This window comes from Mesoplodon densirostris, chromosome 4 (genome assembly GCF_025265405.1).
Source record: "Mesoplodon densirostris isolate mMesDen1 chromosome 4, mMesDen1 primary haplotype, whole genome shotgun sequence".
Lineage (NCBI taxonomy): Eukaryota > Metazoa > Chordata > Mammalia > Artiodactyla > Ziphiidae > Mesoplodon > Mesoplodon densirostris.
The window spans coordinates 99542755-99564891 of NC_082664.1; the positions used below are offsets into that span (position 1 = coordinate 99542755).

Below are 22137 nucleotides of genomic sequence, written 5' to 3' on the forward strand. Positions count from 1 at the left end.
ACATTCATCACCCCTCCATTGCTAAATGCGGCTTCCATTTCGGTATTTCTTCCACACTTACCCAGAAAGACTGGATCCAAAATCCAGAATATAAGACCCAAAAGGACTTGCCTGGACTAAGGGGCAGGCCATGCTCTGCTCAGGCTCCCGCCTCCCAGCCTGCTCAGAAATTGGCAGACAAAACCACCCCCTGCATTGTAAATAGATGCTGAGGCAATGCGGAGAGCTGGGGGAGGACTAGCAGAATGGGGATATTTCTGGAACAGGTCTGTTCTCTGAGGTTGGATAAATCACACTGAGCTGCTGGGAACTCGATTTCCTACAAACCGTGGGAAAGTAAAACCATATTACTGGTTCAACGTGGGGTTTTTTCTCAGGTTTTGAAGACACGCACAGCATAAAACCAAATATATATTTAACACACTGGAAACGTGCGGTGGATTTTAATGAAAGTGATTAGACCCAGGAAAAGACACCGAGGTAAAATGGAGGAAGATGGTCAATCTGGGATGCTTCCCTCCCCGCCACCCCAACTGGGAAGGATTCTATGATGGCATCTACTCAAGTTCAGAGAGACTGGACTGTGGCCTGCAGAGAACTCCCAGGGCTGCCCCTGGGCACAAAAGCTTCCAGGAAGGAAGGCTCCAGCTTTGTGAATTCCCTTCAATGCAGCAAGACCACGTGAAGGACCAACTTCACGTTCAGCCTTGTGCTAAGCAGGGAGGGTGAAACCATGACTGCAATTCTGGCGTGGCCAGCATGGCAGGATGGATAGTTCAGGGAGGCAAAACAGGGCCCCCCAAAGACGCTCACCTGCTAATTCCCTGAACCTGTGACCACGTGATCTTACATGGCAAAGGCAACTTTGCAGAGGGGGAGTAAGCCTAGCACCCTGAGATGGGAAATGATCCTGGATTACCAGGATGAGCCCAGTGTCATCCCAAAGGAGATGAGAGGAGGCAGGAGGGTCTGAGTCAGTAGCAGGAAATGTGATGACAGCAGCAGAGGTTAGAGGGATGCAGGGAGGGGTCTGTGAGCCAAGGAATGCAGGTGGCTGCTAGAAGCTGGAAAAGGCAACGAAATGGATTCTCCTCTGAAGCCTCCAGAAAGAATGTAGCCTCGCTGGCACCTCGATCTTAGATTTCTGACCTCCAGACTGTAAGAGAGAATAAATTTGGGTTGTTGTAAGGCCCTAAGTTTGTGGTAAACTATCAACACTCCCTTGCCCATGTCAGCATTGCTGGAACAGAAATATGTGGGTGACTCAGGGAGTACAAACAGGGCGAGGGTCTCTCTTTCTGGAGAGGCCACAGAAGGCCTCACAGAGGAGGTGACTGAACTATTCCCAAAGGCCAAGGAGAAGTCTCGAAGCCAGGGGAGTTCCAAACAGCATTCCAGGCAGCACGTAAGGATGAGCACAGGCACAGAGGCAGGGGAGCGCAGGGCGTGCCCATACACCAGGAGGACCTTGGCGTGACCAGGCCCCGGGGCAGGGGAGGCTAGAAGAGGAGTCTGGAATGACGAATGGCAGCCCAGCTCTAAAGCAGGGATGGCTACATGGACCAGGCGATGCAAGGGAAATTTAACCATTTTCTCAGGAATTTGACCAAACCTCAAAGCCCGGGGCAGTGTGCTAGGTGCCCTGGACAGAGAACAGAGGCTAGGATGAAGCAAGCAAGGTATTGGCTCTGGGCAAAACTGAAGGGGGTGCCCAAAACTCAGTAATCAAGATAAGTAAGTAATCAAAATAGGGTAGTATTTAAAAATTCAAAATTAAGACCCAAAATATCAAAGTTTTAACTTTATTTAAAGTTTTTAGCTAAAGACAGGATCAGTTATGGTGCCCTGATGAGCCACCTTGGAGCCTGAGGCAAATGGGAAAATCAGCCATTCTGATCCTGTTTTTAAATTTTTGTTATTTTGTTCATCATGGAATTTTTTGCATTAATTTTGATTTTTTGGTAACTGCATTAAAGTATTACCTACCTGAAGCTATTATATACAGAATGGATAAACAACAGGCCCTCCTGTATAGCATAGGGAACTACATTGAATAACCTATGATAAAGCATAATGGAAAAGAAGATTTTTTTTAAAAGTATATATATATATATGTATATATATATATATATATGTTTGTATAACTGAATCACTTTGCTGTACAGCAGAAATTAACACAATGGTGTAAATCAACTATACTTCAATTTAAATATATAAATAAATTAAAACATATCACTTACGTGGATCACCGAGTTTTTGGTGCTCTCTTAAATTTTACGCCCACACAGTGCCTCACTCACTTCATCCTAGCCCCAGCCCTGCCTCTACCTTCTAAAGCGGGGGTTCCCCAACCCCCAGGCCATGGACCGGTACCATCCACGGCCTGTTAGAAACCATGCTGCACAGCAGGAGGTGACGGCGGGCCACTGAGTGAAGCTTCATCTGCCGCTCCCCATCGCTCGCATTACCGCCTGAACCAATCTCCCCTACCCTGATCCATGGAAAAACTGTCTTCCATGAAACCGGTACTTGGTGCCAAAAAGGCGGGGGACTGCTGCTGTTCTAGAGAGTACATGCCAGTCAGCTGATATCCCCCTCAACAGCCTGTGTGAGACTGGGCTGAGACTCAAAGAGGATTTCCTTATGGTGAGAGAATTTTTTTTTTTTTTAATTTGAGGAAGTAGAAGGGAGAGTTTGACATGTATGCCCCGGTATTTGGGGGTAAAGAGACTGAAGTCTCCTGTAGGCCTGGCTACAGCAGCCCACCAAGGGACAGTTGAAAGGGGGCAGCAGAGGGGCCCATTCTCCACCACCATTTGGGAAACAGGAGTACATGGGTTCCCCCAGGCCAGGTGTAGGCTGGAGGGAGGAGCTGGGTCAGAGAAGTGCTGAAGGGACCCTGCTCTGATCAACTGCCGGCTGCAGAGAGGAAACCCCAACAGAGGAGGCTGTGGAGTGTACCACTGGGGGGACAGGAGCTGGGGAGAGTCAGAAGAAGTTCAGAGGGTGAATTGTCTGCATCAGGAAATGGTAGATCCAGGGCCACCATGGGGTGTCTCAGAGGAAGCTAATACAGGCCTCATACAAGCTATGTGACTCACAGAGGGCATTCAACAGCCAAGGGAGAAGGAGGAACAAAAGCTCAGCTAAGTCAAAAGACCTTTGACCAGAGTCCCACTCGTCTTCCCTCTGGGATCCACCCCGGGAAAGCCAGCCATGAGGCAGAGGGTGTGACATGGAACAGGAGAGAGAAAGGACAGGCATGAACCCACTTCCCCCTGGTGGCTGATGAAGCTGAGTCAGGAGGGGAAGGAAGAATATTTGAATAGCCCGAGAAATCAATGTCTTGTTTAAGATTGGACTGGATTTTTAATACCTGAAAATGAGGCTATTTGGACCCCAAAGTGGCTAAAAAAGAATAGGTTTTGCCCAAGATCAGTTGGAGCATAACTGAAAATAGTGATGAGGGGAACAGAAACCAGTCTACAGAGTTCAATCCATTTAGTAAAAGAGTTTTGCTGGTTCTTCTCCACCCAGATCCAGCCTGTGTCTTTCCCTGGCTCTGCTCAGGGCTCCCAGAGACTAATTCCTACAGAGAGCAGCATATTGTCTCCCAAGATGGCCACTGTGATGATTTAATTTTATCAACTTGATTGGACCAGGAGGTGCCCAGATCTTTGGTCAAACATTATGCTGGGTGTGTATGTGAAGGCAGTTTTGGATGAAATTAACATTTGAATGAATCGACTGAGTAAAGCAGATTGCCCTCCCCAATATGGTGGCCTCATCCAAGTTGAAGGCCTGAATAGAACCAGAAGGCTGAATAAGAGGGAACTTCTCCAGCCTGACTGCTTGATCTGGGACAGCAGTCCTCTCCTACACTCAGACTAAAACTTTCACCATCAGCTTTCCTGGGTCTCCAGCTTGCCACCTATAGATCTCAGGACTTCTCAGCCTCCATGGTTGTGTGAACCAATTCCTATAGTAGATAAATAAGTGTTCTGTTCCTCTGACTAATACAGCTACCTTTCAGTTGGGTTCTGCCAATGTCAGCCACAACCTGCCTCTGCCCCATCCCTCTGGCAGCACCCCATCCCTCCATGACCATGACCCCTCCCAGAACTCCAGATCTCAGAGACTCTAGTAACAAAATTTCCTCTCATGCTGTCTTCAACCCTAGGGCAGTGATGACTTTCATTTTTGCTAGCTCTGGGTGTTTCAACATCTTTTGTTTGTCCCGCCCACAAATGCGCTCTATAATTAGACCCTTCCTTAAAAGTCTCCTCATTTAAACTATCTGAATGAATTCCACTTCCTGTCTGGACCCTACTGATGCATCGAGGAGGAGGGATAACTCTTTCACTTTGACTAGAGAGAAAGAAGCAAGAATGAGTGAGTGGAGATGCAGATGTGTCTTGAGTAGAGATGAAGTGGGCAGGAAGTTGGGGGAAATCACACTGTTGGCTTGCATTTTCTTTATGCAGAAAGATGGAAGATTAAATACTAAAATGGAATCAAGGCAGTGAAGCTTTGAAGCAGGTGGCAAAAGGAGTGGAAGGACCACCGTTCATTTTTAGAGGCACAACTCTGCACCTTTGGATGATTCTCTTGGTCGACTGAGCAGCTGAGTCAGATCACACGCATCTTCAGGGATTTGCAGTGTTCTGCTTAAGAAACCCCAACTACAGATAACAATCAAAATGATGTTCAGGACAGCATGAGTTCATAGACTGAATAGGGTTCATTGTATTTGTCACAAAGGGGTTAACAGTGCTGCGCACATCAGTGAAGATCAAATGCACAAATACTGCATAGTAAGGGCCCTACCAATTCATATCTTATCTTGGAACATTTCATGGCTTGAATTGCCAGATGAGAGTTCATGACTCCTAATTCATCAAGGGCCACGTCAACTGACTTGTGTAATCAAAAAAACTTACAAACTCCCACTTTAACCCTTTGAGGCAGCATGGTGTGGTGGAAAAAGCAAGGAGTCTGGATAACTTGATAACTTACTAGGTGAATTTTGGCAAATCACTTAAACTCCCTGCCTTTCCATTTTCTCATCCGTACAATGAGGATAATGCCACCTTAACAATCTGAGCTTAAGAAGCTGGCCCTGAACTCAGAAAAAGAGAGCTATTTTTTTAAACAAAATGAGAGAAGTCTATTTCATTTAATAGTCTAATTTGTACCATTTGCCACATACTTCATTTACATAATGAAAATTTGCCCTGTGTTCATGTGATATATTCTAATAAATAAGAAATTTGCCTAGGTAGGACAATCGGTTTGGGCGATTATTGTGATAACAGGCAAGTTTCCTACCTACTACTGGAGCCTCCAAAAGGGAGCTATACTTGAAGTCTGGGTTAACATGGCAATAATGGTAGAGTCTACACGATCCTGAAGGGTGTGGGTGGAAAAGGAATAATTGAGGTAACCTGGTCATTCTTTGGCCACCATGATATCAATTAGGCACATTTGGAAATAGTCCATAGATCATATTAGAGCTACTGCAAATGACTTTGAATAAGACTCAGAAAGGTCATGGAAGAGGCAAGTACCTCTCAGACACCAGTGCCATGGATGATAAAGAATCAAACACAAGGCATCTGTGGAGTCACTTTACAGGGAAAGCATCTTTAAGAGAAGAGATCCAAGGCTGAACAGCTGAGCTGACATTCTGAGGTTATCTTGCACCCACCACAGGCAAATTCCAAAGCTTTTTGCAAAAAAAGATATTAGACACTCAGACTCTCCTTTTGTTTCCCACCTTTTAAAACTCCCCAGTACTAGACAGCTTGACCCCCAGGTGGGAGATTATCTTTGAACTTCTACTTTTCCCTGCTATCACTTTCCCACCTTATCACAGTGACTGAGGAGTCTGTATCTGGTGGGGGTAGGAAGGGCATAGATGGAGAAAGAGAAACTTGGAGAAAAAGAAGACAGGATATGATGCTCAGGTGTCAGAATAAAAGTGTTCTTTACAGTTACTCCAAGGAGCTGGTCCTATGAATTTCCAGTAACCTTAACAATTAGTTTCCATGGCCTCAATCACACTGAGCTCTTTTATTACTAAAACCACCAAAGCACTTTTCACAGTCACACTGATGATGATATTAAAGCACAGAAAGATAAGGAAATGGGTGGGAATTGGGGCAGAAAAGTCCCACTCTGGGAGAAAGAGAGGCAGTTATCAACCATCACTAACCTTCGCAGGCTTACCATGACTAGAAGTTATAAGACATCAGGTCTGCATATAGAGAGATCTGGAATGTCACATTTTATAACCCAATGTGCCCCTTCAACAGAACATATATTATTTAATCTTGTGTGTCAACGTGACTGATTCTTTATGAATAATTAGTATTCTTTGCAGGCGCTGGGGAAAAAAAACCCCGAAAAGTCTAGAGCTGGAAATTTGAGGTTCAGGCCAGTTCAAACCCCCTTTGTTCCTAAATCAGTGATAAGTAAATTATCAAATATTCTCAGGGACTGAAACAGGCAGTCTGGACAATATGAGGGATTTATTTCAAATCCAGTTTCTATGTCCACTCATCTCTTAGGCAAAATGCTGCCTGAATCAACTCAGGACTTGCAACGTCCCTTTCCAATTACACATCTCTCCCACACTTGCTTTGAGGTCATGACCCAGTGAGTTGTTTGAACATCAGCCCAGCAACCTGCGCTGCTGAGTTTTTATTTTGTTCTAGTCTTTTGACTTTTACTGAAATTTTCCAGATACATTTGAAAAGAATGTGTATTCTGCTCTTGTTGAGTGTGGTGTCTTTACATATCAGTTAGGTCAAGGCAATTAATAGTGTTCAAATCTTCTGTATCATTACTGATGTTTTTGTCTAATTGTTCTATCAGTTACTGAGAAAAGAGTGTTAAAAATCTTCAAGTGTCACTGTGGACTTGCCTAGTTCTCCCTTCAATTTTACTAGTTTGTGTTCCATACATTTGGATGCTCTGTCATTAGGCACATACACATACAGAATGGGTATGTTTTCCTGATGAATTTGTCCTTTAATCATTATGAAATGATCCTTGTTATCTTTTGTAATACTCCTTGCCTTGACATCTATTTTGGCTATTATTATTATAGGCACTCCAGCTTTCTTCTACTTACTACTATTTTCATAAGATATTGTTTTCCATTCTTCTACTTTCAGCCTGTTTCTTTAACTTAAAAGTGTGAGAAAAGATACATGCACCTTTATGTTCATAGCAGCACTCTTTACAATACCCAAGACATGGAAACAACCTAAATGTTCATCAACAGATGAACAGATAATGAAGATGTGGTATATATATACAATGGAACACTACTCAACCATAAAGAAGAATGAAATAACGCCATTTGCAGCAACATGGATGGACCTAGAGACTATCATACTAAGTGAAGTAAGTCAAAAAGAGAAAGACAAATATCATATGATATCACTTATATGTGGAATCTAAAATGTGACACAACTGAACTTATCTATGAAACAGAAACAGACTCACAGATATAGAGAACAGACTTGTGGTAGCCAAGGGGGAGAGGGGTCAGGGAGGGATGGACTGGGAGTTTGGGATTAGCAGATGCAAACTATTATATATAGAATGGATAAACAACAAGGCCCAACTGTATGGCATAGGGAACTATATTTAATATCCTGTAATAAACCATTTAAAAAGTGTCTCTCATAAACAGCATAAAGAGGAATTCAGGTTTCCTCTGCTATCCAAAAGTAGGGCATTTCTATGAAACCTTTTGTAAGCTGAAATGGCATAAAGCAAAGAAGCAATTACTTCAGGACACATCTTGCTAACAGATGCACAAGATAAATTGAGATAAAACACAGATGCTGGGCTTCCCGGGTGGCGCAGTGGTTGAGAGTCCGCCTGCCGATGCAGGGGACACGGGTTTGTGCCCCGGTCCGGGAAGATCCCACGTGCCGCGGAGAGGCTAGGCCTGTGAACCATGGCTGCTGAGCCTGCATGTCCGGAGCCTGTGCTCCGCAACGGGAGAGGCCACAACAGTGAGAGGCCCGCGTACCGCAAAAAAAAAAAAAAAACCACAGATGCTCACAGACACAGTTCAAAGCTGTGGCAGCTTGATGCTGAGGTGCTGAGTGTAGTTTCCAGGGAAGGAGCTTGGCAGTGCCCCTCTCACTGCTCAGGGTGCATGCTGCCTCTATAACTTCTCACTGCAGAACAAATGCTGAGCACTATTATCACTTTTTGCCTTTTTTCGTAAAAGCGAAAATCCTCTTCAGCTTTCTTTCAGTTAGCAGAAACATGTACTAATACAGGGCTTTCATAAAAGCAAAGTGGGGTAAAGTGAACTTTCCAAAAGTGGGAATACCTATCTTGCTTTTCCATCAGTCTGACAATCTCTGCCTTTTAATTGGTCTGCTTTGTCCATTTACACTTAATACAAATATTGATATGTTGGGTTTAGGTCTACCACTTTATTATTTGTTTTCTATTTGTCCCATCTCTTTTTTGATCTTCTATTTCTCCTTTCCTACTGTCTTTTGGGTTAATCAATTATTTTTAGTATTCCATTTTAATTCCCCATTGGCTTTTAAGAACCACATTTTTAGTGGTTTCACATAAAATGTGGGCAACTTGCAACATTATGGTTCCATTAACCACCTCCAGTTCTTTGTACCACTATTGTCATATATTACATGTCTATATATTTTAAACCCCACTGACTTGAGGATTTTTTGTTAAAGAAATTAACATTTCCTGACTAATAGAGTGGCCAAGTTACTCAATCATAGGCCTGGATTTCTGGCAAAATCATTTCACAGACGACAAGGACAACAGTTATATTTAGTTTTCGCCTTTCTAATGACCCATTTAAGAATCCACCTGATCCTATTGGAATTCCAACATCTCCTTTGGAGGCTTACCCCCATTCTCCCCTTACCCCAGCTTAAACTGCCCCAGGACTTAAGGGTTTACTTGATTCAAAGGGATATTCTACTTCTAATACCAGGGAGAGAGAGGGGGGGGGAGGAGAAAGAGGTGATTGTGGAGGAGGAATAAGAGGAAGACAAGGAGAAGAGGAAAGGAGAGAAGAGAATGCAGAGTCCGACTGGTCCACTGGCACAATGGCTTCTGGACCGACACCTGCTGTCCCTGTTGGACACTGACCCAGTGCACACTTGCAAGGCACACTTGTCTGTTTCCAGCTAAGAGACTTGCTAGCCCAGATCTATCTAAACAAGAGTGGGGTTCCATGGTGGGATGTAAATTGATACAGCCACTATGGAGAACAGTATGGAGGTTCCTTAAAAAACTAAAAATAGAATTACCATATGACCCAGCAATCCCACTACTGGGCATATACCCAGAGAAAACCATAATTCAAAAAGACACATGCACCCTAATGTTCATTGCAGCACTATTTACAATAGCCAGGACATGGAAGCAACCTAAATGCCCATCGACAGACGAATGGATAAAGAAGATGTGGTACATATATACAATGGAATATTACTCAGCCATAAAAAGGAACGAAATTGGGTCCTTTGTAGAGACGTGGATGGATCTAGAGACTGTCATACAGAGTGAAGAAAGTCAGAAAGAGAAAAACAAATATCGTATATTAACACATATATGTGGAACCTAGAAAAATGGCACAGATGAACCAGTTTGCAGGGCAGAAATAGAGACACAGATGTAGAGGACAAACGTATGGACATCAAAGGGGGAAAGTGGCAGGGGTGGTGGTGGTGGGATGAATTGGGAGATTGGGGTTGACATATATACACTAATATATATAAAATGGATAACTAATAAGAACCTGCTGAATAAAAAATAAAGAAAATAAAAAAGAGTGGGGTTCCACACTTGAACTTCAAGGTCATGCTGTCCTAGTTCACACTCACAAGCTCTACAACTGTTCCCCCAAAGCACAAGGACACACTGGGGAGGTTGGATCACAGTCACCATCAATTCAGGGACAGCCTGAGCCTGCTCACAAATGCTATGGGCCTGGGGCAGGACTAGGCACTGTGTCTCCTCCCCTCATTGTGAGCTCCCACTCTGACACCCTTGGTGTCCTTCCTTTCACAGGCCTTGGTCGGGACCTCCTGTTACACCCTCCTCCTCAATTTCCCTGTCCTTGAACTCCAGGGAGGGTTGTAATGTCAGTCCTTCTTTTTCTGCAAGGCTTCCAGGCTTCTAAGGCAAGTTGGTACATTTCCCAACTCCTGCCCCTGCCCCAGCTGCATCCCCCACAGACCTGTGCTTGGAGGGGGAGGCAGACCGGGGGTGGGTGTCAGACGAACATCCTGTCCCTTCTTCCCCCAGGATGTGAGTACCACTGTCCCTCCCCTTGCATATCGATAGGAATTATGCCCGTGGCTCTTCCCTGATCAGAAGAACCCATCTTGAGGTGATTTTTTATATCTGCCTAGACATTGAAGATGCTGGCACAGCTTCTAAATCCAAGCTCACCTGGTACCTCAGTACACAAACATCTACTTCTCCCTTCCTTGGTGATGAGCACATTGGAGCTGGATTGATATTTGAATCCCCAGTGGCTAGAACAATGCTTGGTGCAGAGGAAATGCTACACAAATGTGAAAGGAAGGAAGGAAGGAAGGAAGGAAGGAAGGAAGGAAGGAAGGAAGGAAGGAAGGAAGGAATGCTGAGTTAAATCCAGGCTGGGTTGATGAGAGAAACAGTCTGTAGGGATCAGAGGAAATGCCTGCCCATCTCTGTCTTCCCTGAGTGCTCCTCACAAAGGAGTAATCTTATTGAGTCTGATTCCAGGACATTGACAGAGTCGTGTGTGCTAGTGCACAGGGTTACACGCTGTGCACATGCCTGTGGCCTCCTCTTCTGCCCTTCCTTCCAACAGGCTAGGTGGAGGGTGTGGGGGCCAGCATCCCCTGCAGGCTACCTCTAGTGGAAAGAAAAGACCCTGGTACGGGAAGCTCTGCCCACCAGGTGTCCTCTCTCAGAAAATGTTGCTGAAACATCCTTAGGGCTCTAGTGCTTCTCATGGCCAAATCAGATCTGGATAGTCATCCTCTCCTCCAACCATTGTGAGCTGTAGTTATTGTGGTTAATCTGATGAAATAACTGTGACTTTCCTTCAGGTGATCTGAGCCTCTGAGCCCTGAGAACTGGAGCTGAGCTTTGAGAAGCAGGAAGAGAAGGGAAACGGCATTCATCCATCCTGGAGCGGCACTGACCGCATTGCCTGCCGCAGGGCCAGTGCTGAGTGAGAGGTGCTGCTTTCCTAATCATCTTACACACACAGATTGAGAGGAAGAGTATCAGCCTATAAAATAGACCCAAACCTGAGGTTCAAAAAAGTTAAGTAATGTACCCAAGATCACACAGCCAGAAAGCGTTCTTCCTCAGTGTTACCAAGGCTTGGCGTATCCTACTCCAATTTTCTTTATTTGACCTGGGATCTACTTCAGACTGTACGTGAAAAATCTGATTTTCTAAGATGAGAGACAGTGCTCTCCAATTCACTATATCCAGGTGGTTCAGACAGTGATCTAATTCAGCCAGCCCCTTATTCCCTTAATAAAACCCACACTGAGACAATACTAAAAAGATGAATAGCCCAGTTAAAAACTGGGCAAAGGGCTTCCCAGGTGACACAGTGGTTGAGGGTCCGCCTGCCGATGCAGGGGACACGGGTTCGAGTCCCGGTCCGGGAAGATCCCACGTGCCGCGAAGCGGCTGGGCCCGTGAGCCATGGCTGCTTTGCCTGCACATCCAGAGCCTGTGCTCCGCAACGGGAGAGGCCACAACAGTGAGAGGCCCGCGTACCACAAAAAAAAAAAAAAAAAAAAACTGGGCAAAGCATCTGGCAAGACATTTCTCCAGTGAAGGTATGCAAATGGCCATTAAGCACATGAAAAGATGCTCAACATCATTAGCCATCAGGGAAATGCAAATCAAAGCCACACAAGATACCACTTCACAGCCACTAGGAGGGCTGTCATTAAAAGTCAGATAGTAGGGAATTCCCTGGTGGCCTAGTGGTTAGGATTCTGCACTTTCACTGCCATGGCCTGGATTCAGTCCCTGGTTGAGGAACTGAGATCCTGCCAGCAGCACGGCGCAGCCAAAAAAAACACAAACAAACAAACAAACAAACAAAACCCCCCAAAAAGTCAGATAGTAACAAATGTTGGTGAGGATGTGGAGAAACTGGAACCCTGAGACACTGCTGGTGAGAACATACAAAGGTGAAGCCACTTTGGAAAACCATCTGGACGTTCCTGAGATGATTAAACACAGATTTATCATATGATCCAACAATTTCACTCCTAGGTATGTACCCAAGAGAAATGAAAACATATGTCCGTACAGAAACTTGGGCATGAATGTTCATAGCAACATTATTCATAACAGCCAAAAGAGTGGAAACACACAAAATGCCCACTAACCAGTGAATGAATAGATAAGATGTGATATACCCATACAGTAGAATATTATTCAGCCATGATAAGGAATGAAGTATGGGTACAAGCTACACATAGATGAACTTGACATCCTTATGCTATGTGAAGGATGCCAGTCACAAAGGACCACGTGGTGTGTGACCCCATTTACGTGAAATGTCAAGAGCAGGCAACTCTGTAGAGACAGCAGATTAGTGGTTGCCAGGGACCAGGGGGAGGGAAGACTGGGCTAAGTGGTACAAAGTTTATTTTTGGAGTGATGAAATTCTAAAATTCTAAAATTCACTATGGTGGTGGTTGCACAACTCTGTGTATATACCAAAAGCCATTGAATTGTACCCTTGGAATGAGTAAGCTGTATGGTGTGTGACTTATATCTCAATAAGCCTTTTTAAAAAAGCCCATACTGTGTTTGCTTCAGCCACACATATACTAAAATTGGAACTATACAAGGAACATCATCACGGCCCCTGTGCAAGAGTGACACGCACATCTATGACACATTCCATATTTTGTCTATTGTCGAAGCCAAAAAAAAAAATACTGAAAACATTTCCGTAGGCTTTGCCTGAGGAAAGAATCCACCAACACAGCTCAATTTTAAATGTTTATTTTTTGGTTTTATTTCATTCTATTCAAATGTGTCATTTAAAGTCAAAACTAAACATTGTTTTTAAAAGTTGGTATGAGCTTTTGAAAGACATGGTTTGATTCCCAGCTCTGCCTGTGGCTAAACCATGTGACGTTGGGCAAGTCACTTCTGCTCTGGGCCTGGGTCTCCTCACTGCAAAACGGGAGCAATGGCACCTATGCTACCTTGTAATGGGGTTCAGGCTGCGCCTTCACCAGGGACATCCTGGGCGGAGGTGAGTGGGACCCACGGCTACGTCTGCTCAGAGGGGGTCTCTGCTACTAATTGTCACAAGGGAACCCTTGGGGCTAATGCCAGCCTCCAATGTTACAAAGCCTAGAAATACTATTTCTAAAATGCTAAGCAAAGTGAGGGTACATGGTAAGTGGTCAGCTAACGGCAAAGGATGACTTCAGCTGCAAATAACTGAAAATACTCTCACAAAACTGCAAGTCCTGAAGGACAGTGGGGACCAGGAGGTCCAGTCAGGCCTCCTGCTCGGGTCTACCCTTCCCTGGGCTAGCTCTTTCTTCAGACCAGAAGCAAGATGGCAACAGTGCTTGTAGACCTGACACCCTAATGTCCCAAGATCTCATATCTTAGAGACTTAGCAACTAAGTGAGCCGAGCAGAATTCTACAGTCATCCACTTAATGAATATATTCCTTCAGCGCTGACTCATTCTGGGCCCAGTTCTAGGTACTGGAGATCCTTACATTCCTCGGAGAATCAGATAATGAGCAAACAAATGTAAAAACAAGGTAATTCCTAATTGTGAAACGTGTTAAGAAAGAAATAAAATATGATGATAATAAAACATCCCTAGGGGAGGTAACTTCAGACAGGGTGGTCTGGGAATGCATCTCCAAGCAGACTGGACTGCTTTGGTGAGGGAGGGAGGGGACAGACAGTGCAGGGTCCTGGATGGCCGTGTGCATGAGAAGTTCTGCTTTTATTCCAAGTAAAATGTGAAGCCATCAAAATTAGGGAGGGGAGGACATCTGCTGTGAAAGACACAGATTGAATCACAGCTCCATCAAATTACTCACCCATCTTGACCCTCAGTTTCCACACCTGTAAAATGGGATTAAAACTTCCTACCTCATTGTATATTTGAAAGTTGCTACCAGAATAGATCTCAAAAGTTCTCATCACAAGAAAAAAAAAAGTTACCACTACGTGTGGTAATGGATGATAACTAGACTTAGGATGGTGATTATTCCACAATATATACAAATACACAAATGCCAAAGCATAATGTTGTGCACCTGAAACTAAAATAATGTTATACGTCAATTATATCTCAGTTTAATGAACAAATAACTCATTCACAGGGTTATAAGAACAAAACATGAAAATAGAAATGTACTGCGCAGGAAAATAAATATTATCAACCTCTTCCATGTGTTTCTTTAAAAACTGAGGGCTGAGATGTTTAGAGGGAAGTGTCTGCAACCTACTTTGAAATGCATCCGAAAAATAAGCTGTTCTGATGGGTGGAGAGAGAGGGTGGGTGATGGGTAGGTATGTGATGAAACAAGTCGAATAAAATGTTAATGGACGAATCTGGGTGATAGATATGTCTGTTCACTGTAAAATTCTTTGAACTTTTAGGTATCTTTAAAACTTTTCGTAACAAAATTTTGAGGAATGGGGGAGAGGTACCACTTGTATTTTAAGGAATTTGCAAATGCTTCTCCCCTCCCTCTCCAGCTTCACATGCTCTCCTTTCTTGTCTGATGGCGTTAGCAAGTCACCTTGCAGTCCTGCCGAGTAATTCGGTCCAAAGCGGGACGGGTGTCCACTGTGCGGTGACAGTGACCAGGCGTCAGGAAGGAAGTTTTGCAGTGAAGCCCCGGCGGGGCGGAGCCTTGGCCGCTTGAGAACATGCGGGGCTGTCGCCGCCAGAGGGCGGGCTCGTGGCGTCCTGAGCTCCAAAGGCGGCGTGGACAGCGCGGCAGGAAGCCAGGTTCCTTCCCTCGAGCAGAATCAGCCCAGGGACCCGCCGCCTCTGTAATTACCTGCAGAAAACAGCCCTTCAGACAGGACAGTCTGAGAGTCAGCGCCTACAGTCTGGCCCCGCAGCCTCTGATGAAGAAGAGAAGGAGGGAGGGAAGAAAGTAACGCGCGTTCAGCAAGTGTCAGACAGTGCTCCATGCCTTCCATCATTTGTTTCATGTTTTAGATATGAATCAGTCTGAAAATAGAACAGGAGTTGAAGTGCAAAGGATCTACATTTCACTCCTGCTAGAGACTGCCCAGGGAATTCCTGGTTCTCCGAGGGGAGAGCAGCTTTTCGGGGGACAACTTTCCTCCCTACCCCACCCCTCTCCAGCAAAGGGACTCAGAGTAGCTGTGTCCCCTGGGCTGAGATAGCACCTCGTGGTGGCTTCCGGCGACCTCACCCAGCAGCTACAAGGAGACTGCCCACCCCATGCAGATCTGCCCACCAGCTTCTTCCTGTGGGACTGGGGAAGGGGGTGGGGAGTGTTAACCTTGAACCCTTCCTCAGCTCAAACCATCCACAGCTCCCTCTAACAGCAGCACTTTCTGAGACTATCTGGTACCCTAGCCACCAGAGATTCAGGCATAAATGATCAATCCCTCGGTATTTTTCAATCCTAATCATTCAAAGCCACTCTATACAAACCAGTAGTTTCCTCAGATTTTCTTTATTGCATAGGCACAGCCTAAACGTCTCAAATATTATCTTCAGAAGCCTCTACCCCATGTCCCCACCCAACAGACCAACCCAGAGCCTCTGGGCATGTAGCCCAGCAGGGAGCCCCAGCCCTAAATGTTCCTTGGGGCTTCTTAAATGTCAGCCACCTTATCCTCCCCTAGAAGGGAAGCAGGGTTATGCCAGAAAAGTTACCTCCTGACTTTAGACTTGCCAGATTGGGAGAAGGGGAGATCTGAATCCCACAGGAATTTGGTTAGAAAGGCTGCTGTGTCCCAGATTTTGATTAATGCTTCTTTGGTGTTTACATACTTTTATTCACAATAGTACGTGTTAAGCCTAAGCAATAAGATGAGCATGAAGACAATTAAATTCATCCATGAACCCATCCTGAGATAAACACTCCTACATTTTGGTGTGTACTGCACTGAACTTTTTATTTCTGTGCGTCAATTAAAACATGCCATTTTTCTTTGAATGATATAAGATACACTATTTGATACACTATTTGTAACTTGTTTTTATTATTTAATAATGATCACAAGTACCTTTCAATGGTTAAAGGATATTTTTTTAAAGATGAAATTATGACTCTCCTACATATATAAAATGAACACGTTAAAATTTTTATTTAATTCGTTATTAACGAGGGAACAATTAAGAGGTTACAAAAGAGGAGGAATGGGCTTCCCTGGTGGCGCAGTGGTTGAGGATTCGCCTGCCGATGCAGGGGACACGGGTTGGTGCCCCGGTCCGGGAAGATCCCGCATGCCGCGGAGTGGCTGGGTCCATGAGCCATGGCCGCTGAGCCTGCGCGTCTGGAGCCTGTGCTCCGCAACGGGAGAGGCCACAACGGTGAGAGGCCCGCGTACCGCAAAAAAAAAAAAAAAAAAAAAAAGAGGAGGAATACTGAAATGGATTTACAAATGAACACAAAAGCGGCTTCTTCCACTGGGGAGGAGCTAGTCAAATGAACCTCCTCCAGGCAGAATTTAGTTGCATGTCTATAAAGAATTATTTGCATTTCTATCAGTTGTGGAGATACAAAATAGCCCAAAGGCCATGAAAGGTGAAGAACCCCATAGAATCAGAATCACCTAATCCAGGTGGCTGTGCTCCACACAATGCCTAGTTTTCAACTGAGGTACACATAAACACTACACTGCATAAACAAATATACGTCCATGCTCTCTTTTTTTTTTTTTTTTTTTTTTTTTGCAGTACGCGGGCCTCTTACTGTTGTGACCTCTCTCGTTGCGGAGCACAGGCTCCGGACGCGCAGGCTCAGCGGCCATGGCTCACGGGCCCAGCCGCTCCGCGGCACGTGGGATCTTCCCGGATCGGGACACGAACCTGTGTCCCCTGCATCGGCAGGCGGACTCTCAACCACTGCGCCACCAGGGAAGCCCAGGCGCACTCTTTTATAGAGGGAAAAGGAAGTGGGAGGGCTGTAAACAGTCTGTGGCTTTTCATTGACTGAGTTGTGACTGTCTCTCATTGGTTGTGCTCCTGCAGGCAAGAAGAGTGAGTTCTTTCCTCTTCGCAGAGCCTGAGAGCTCTCCCCTCTGCTCTCCTGACTCTATTTTAATTGAGGTTTCTGTTTATTAATTTTTTACAGCTGCTTTGGCAAGAAATGATTTCTTGCACAGAAATTTCACTCCACTTCTTGGTAAAATTATTTGCTGATGAGGGAAAAGGCTACAGAGTGTGAAGTCAATGGAGAATTCAAACAAATGTGCAGATATGTCAACCTAAGCCATCATTTCTGCAAATTCCCTCTTTCATAGTCTGCTCCTAATAACACCCTCCCCTCCCCATCTCCAACACCACACAGAACTTTCCCCCCCACCAGCACCCTCTCCTCAGAAACAGAGAGAAAAGAGTCCCTCAGACCACTGGTGTCTTGAGACCTACGTATTCCCACCCCTACTTCTTCCCAGTTAGAGTGATTTCCCAGCACTTCTGAGAAGAGATCTAGGGGGTCTTATTCAATCTTACCACGCCTGTTATAAAATTAGTCTGATAACACCCATCAGGAAAGGTCACTGGGAGAATTTGACAATTTGAAATTTACCCGAGCCCTGTTCTTCCAACAAAGATGGTGAAGAAACCCCCCCAAACCCATGTGTTCCAAAGTCCGCCTATCCTTTTGCATTCTGGGAAACACCTTACCACAAAGGACCAACTTCCCCATGTGACTTAGATAAGACTTGCGGTCCACTCTCTCCCATGACTCTTCATAAGACTCACAGACAACCCCCTAATTACCTGTGATGAGGCCAGACACAGTCCCTCCAACCTCCTGTTCTTTGTCTCAGAAGTGATTGCCCAAACTATTGGTCCCCCTGAAACTAGCTAGACACAGAAGTGAACATTTCCTGTCTGGTTGACTGACACTCCCCCCGATCACAACACCGACTGTACAATTACCCCATGGATAAATTGTCTGCTCCTTCCTAGACAAGTTTAAGGGACTTTTCTACTCTCTTTGGATCTGGGGTACTCTACCTATTGCAATGGCTTGAACAAAATCAATTTCCTTATTGGTTTGTTTTTTGTTTGGTTTTGGGGAGGAGGGTGGGAGTGATGGGGGACCTTTAACACACTTCTCTTAACTCAGAGTGCAATTCTCCTCTCTCCTTCTCTCCCCACCCCCCTCTCTCTCTCTCTCCCCCCACTTTATCCCCCCCAACCCCCGACCCCCACCCCAAGGCTAGCAGCTGGGGGTAGTTCCTAGTAACTCCCAGTCATAGCTGAGGTGCATCTGTTCCTTGCCAGGATCCCAGCCCAAGACGTCTCTGCCTATTTCCTTTCTTTAAGGGGTGGCTCCCACTCCCACAAGCTTCTGCCCACCCTCTGAAGGAACAAGGGACTGTATAGGCTTTATGTAGCTCACCTGCTCCAAACTGCCTACCCTAGGAGGTGGGAAGGGTGGGTGGAGCATTGGAACGGGAGTGCTCCTAGAGGAGGGCGGGTCAGCTTGGGGAAAGCCTGCACCTGAGGGTCATGAAGAGGCCAGAGGAGCCTCTGGGCATGGCCATTCATTCACCTCAGAAGATGCCTGCCCGCCCACACCTAAGGCCAACTCTATGGGAGGGGTCTAATCCTGGAGACCAGCTGGAAGAGCAGATAGGATTGGGGAGGCGGGACACGGGAAGAACACGTGCTCCAGAGGAAACATTTCACTCACCCGTTCATTCAACAAACTTGAATTGAATTAACACAATTGAGTTTCAAGAATATGTATAGAGTGGGTGAGCAAATGAATGACAAAGTATAGTAAATCCCCTACATACAAACAAGTTCCATTACAAGAGCATGTTTGTAAGTCCAATTTGTTCATAAATCCAACACAGTTAGCCTAGGTACCCAACTAACAAGATTGGCTCTTGAACTGTAATAGGTTTCTAATACTTTTCACACAAATAATACATAAAAAATAAACACACACAAAAAATAAACACTTTGAATCTTACAGTACAATACCTTGAAAGGTACAGTAGTACAGTACAATAGCTCGCATCCAGGGGCTGGCATCAAGTGAACAGGTGAGAAGAGTTGCTGACTGTAGGAGGGGGAGGAGGTGGGAGATGGTAGTGCTGAAGGGTCGTCAGCAATAGGAGATGGAAGGCGAGCTGCAATGTCACTCATGCCTGACATTGATGGAACGCACGTTCGCATCTTTGAAAGTTCACCGTTTGAAGGTTCGTATGTAGGGGTCTTCCTGGACTAGACACAGGGAAAAGACTTACTGTACTGACACGGATAAGACAAATAGAATCCCTGCATGCTCAGAACTCACCTAGGCAGGAAGATGATTCAAGTGCAAAACACCTATGATACAGCTGTGTATAAGAGGTGCCATAAAATTTTATGGAAATGAAAAAAGAGAGAAAAATCATTTCTTGCAAGGTTTCAGGGCCCTCCTAGCCCATAGGAGTCTTGGTGCACATTGGAATTAGTCCACCTTGACAGGCCCAGCACCCTGGGTCTGTGATAGGGAAGAACCTTTGTACTCTATTACAGGGGTGTTGCCTACAAGCTTGAATTATACATAATAGGCCATCTCTGGGAACCACTGCCTCCCAGGTAATGCGTGTTAAGCTAAAATACCTTTGTCTGACTCCCAGGAAACCTCCTGACCAGGCCCACCTGTGACTGGCTGTAGGTGGGAGGAAATGAACACAAACCCTCCTTCCCATCCGGAGTCTCATTGGAACCAGGACTTTTCCCCTCCTCCCCTTTTAGTATAAAAGAAGCCTGAATTCTAACTTAGGGAAGATGGCTCTTTGGGACACTAGTGTGCCATCTTCTCAGTCAGTTGGCTTTCCAAATAAAGTCGCCATTCCTTGCCCCAGCAAGTCATCTCTCAATTTATCGGCCTGTCGTGCAGCAAGCCACGCAGGAGGATGGACTGCGTAACAGCCCCAGGGTTTGGCAAACAAGGAGCAAGCTGGCTTTCAACACCATCCTTCTCCTCATCCTCTCAGCTGGGCATCCCAGTGCAGGACTCAGCCTGCTTCTCTATGGGTGGCTTCATGGAGGAGAAGCACTTGAGTCTGCTGGAAGGACAGGTAGGACACTGATAGGTGGAGATGGGGGAGGTGGGGTGGAAGGGGGCTGTTGAGAACAGAGGGAAGGGCATCCCAGGCAGAAGAACTGGTGGAGCAGCATCCTGGAAGTGGGCATGAAGGAGCTCCCACTGGGAGCATGGAGATGCTGCTGGAGCTGTCCCCTGGGGGGTCAGAGCAAGCTTACCCTCTGGGTGAGTGCTCCCAGGTCACACACCCAGACCAGTCAAGCAGGGCAACCTAGTGATTCAGAGAACACAGGCTTAGGAGTTGTTGTGGACTGAACTGGCCCCTAGATTCATACATCAAAGCCCTGACCCCCAGTACCTTAGAATGTGACTGTATTCGGAGACGGGGTCTTTAAAGAGGTAATAAGGTTAAATGAGGCCATAATGGTGGGGCCCTAATCCAATCTGACTGGTGTCCTTATAAGATGGAGAGACACCTGGGATGCACAGCCACAGAGAAAAGCCCATGTGAGGACACAGTGGGATGGCAGCTGTCTACAAGCCAAGGAGAAAAGCCTCAGCAGAAACCAGCCCTGCTGGCACCTTGATCTTGGACTTGCAGCCTCCAGAAGTGAGGGAAATAAATGTCTGTTCTTTAAGCCACCTGGTCTAAGCTATTTTGTTAGAGCAACTTGAGCAGGAGTCAACCTCAGGCTCCAAACTTCCTCACTGGGTCCCAAAGGGCTCAGCCTCTTGGAGCCTGACTTCTGATCTGATGCATAAAACAGAGAGCAGCAGCAGCTCGAGTGAATCGTGCATGTGACATGGGCTTCTGGTAAGCGTGCAGATGTGGACAGAGTGTAATCTCTAAAATGAGGTGCATGCACCTGGGGTGCAGAGGGGAACAGATGCATGGGGAGTGTGGGGGAAGAAAAGATAAGAACTTCTTTTTATATTTATTCTACATCTTCCCTTTACATTTCTACTTTTACAGATGGTTTTCATGGACATAGCACAGAAATACATAAATGTTTCTAATTTATGAAGAAACATCATCCTTGTACATTTGTACTTTGTGCATGGTTTTAATGCATGTTATATATAAATGCAGTGCTATGTGTATGTGACACATGAATAAACAGATTTGCATCTTGGAGGGGTACATGATTCTTAGAGGTACTGATAGGAATGTGCAATTAAAAATCATTCTGGAGACCTGTGTAGACCATAACAATGTGTCCCCTAAGATTTCTTTGTATCCACTGATCAGCCATGGGAGGGAGTGTGATTGTAGCTAGATGCCATCAGGAGGTTGGAGGTTAATGGGAGAATGGCAGAGCACCTGTGCCCACCTAGCCCTCTGGACAAGACCTTTGAGGTGGGAGCTCCAAGTATCCCCGTGAGAGTCATTGTGAGATTCTGCCAATGAACGAGGACCTTCCAGGCAGTGGATGAGCCCCAATGGCACAGACATTGGCACAAACCTCACTCTTCAGGTGGTCCGCTTTCATGATTAGTAATAACGTGCTTATAACCATATCATGATTAATAATTCACAGCAGGAAAGCTGCAAGGATTGGGCAAGTGGAAACCAGAATAGGAAAGGAAAAAGGGGTGGACACTGACTGGCGGTGCCCCCGACAACCTGGGCCCCAGTGAAGCTCCCTTTGAGTCTCCCCAAAATGACCGGTGGCACTTGGATGGGGAGGGGCGAAGAGAGCAGATAACACTCTTGTTTGGGGAGATAAGCAGCCTGAGGCCTCTGTCATTTGGGCATCAGCGTAAATGTGGCCCCATTTCACCATCACGGACAGGTGGACAGATGAGTCCCCGTGGCCCATGAGTTCTGTATTTCTCCGAATCTCTGCTGT

At 45.6% G+C, this 22137-nt stretch overlaps 1 non-coding gene across 1 annotated transcript; it reads left to right on the forward strand.

The window, feature by feature from the left end:
- Window positions 1-12847: 12847 nt before the first annotated feature.
- Window positions 12848-12952, forward strand: LOC132489713 (U6 spliceosomal RNA). Its single transcript, XR_009532096.1, has one exon. It is a non-coding gene; the product is annotated as a U6 spliceosomal RNA (small nuclear RNA).
- The last annotated feature ends 9185 nt before the right edge of the window (window positions 12953-22137 follow it).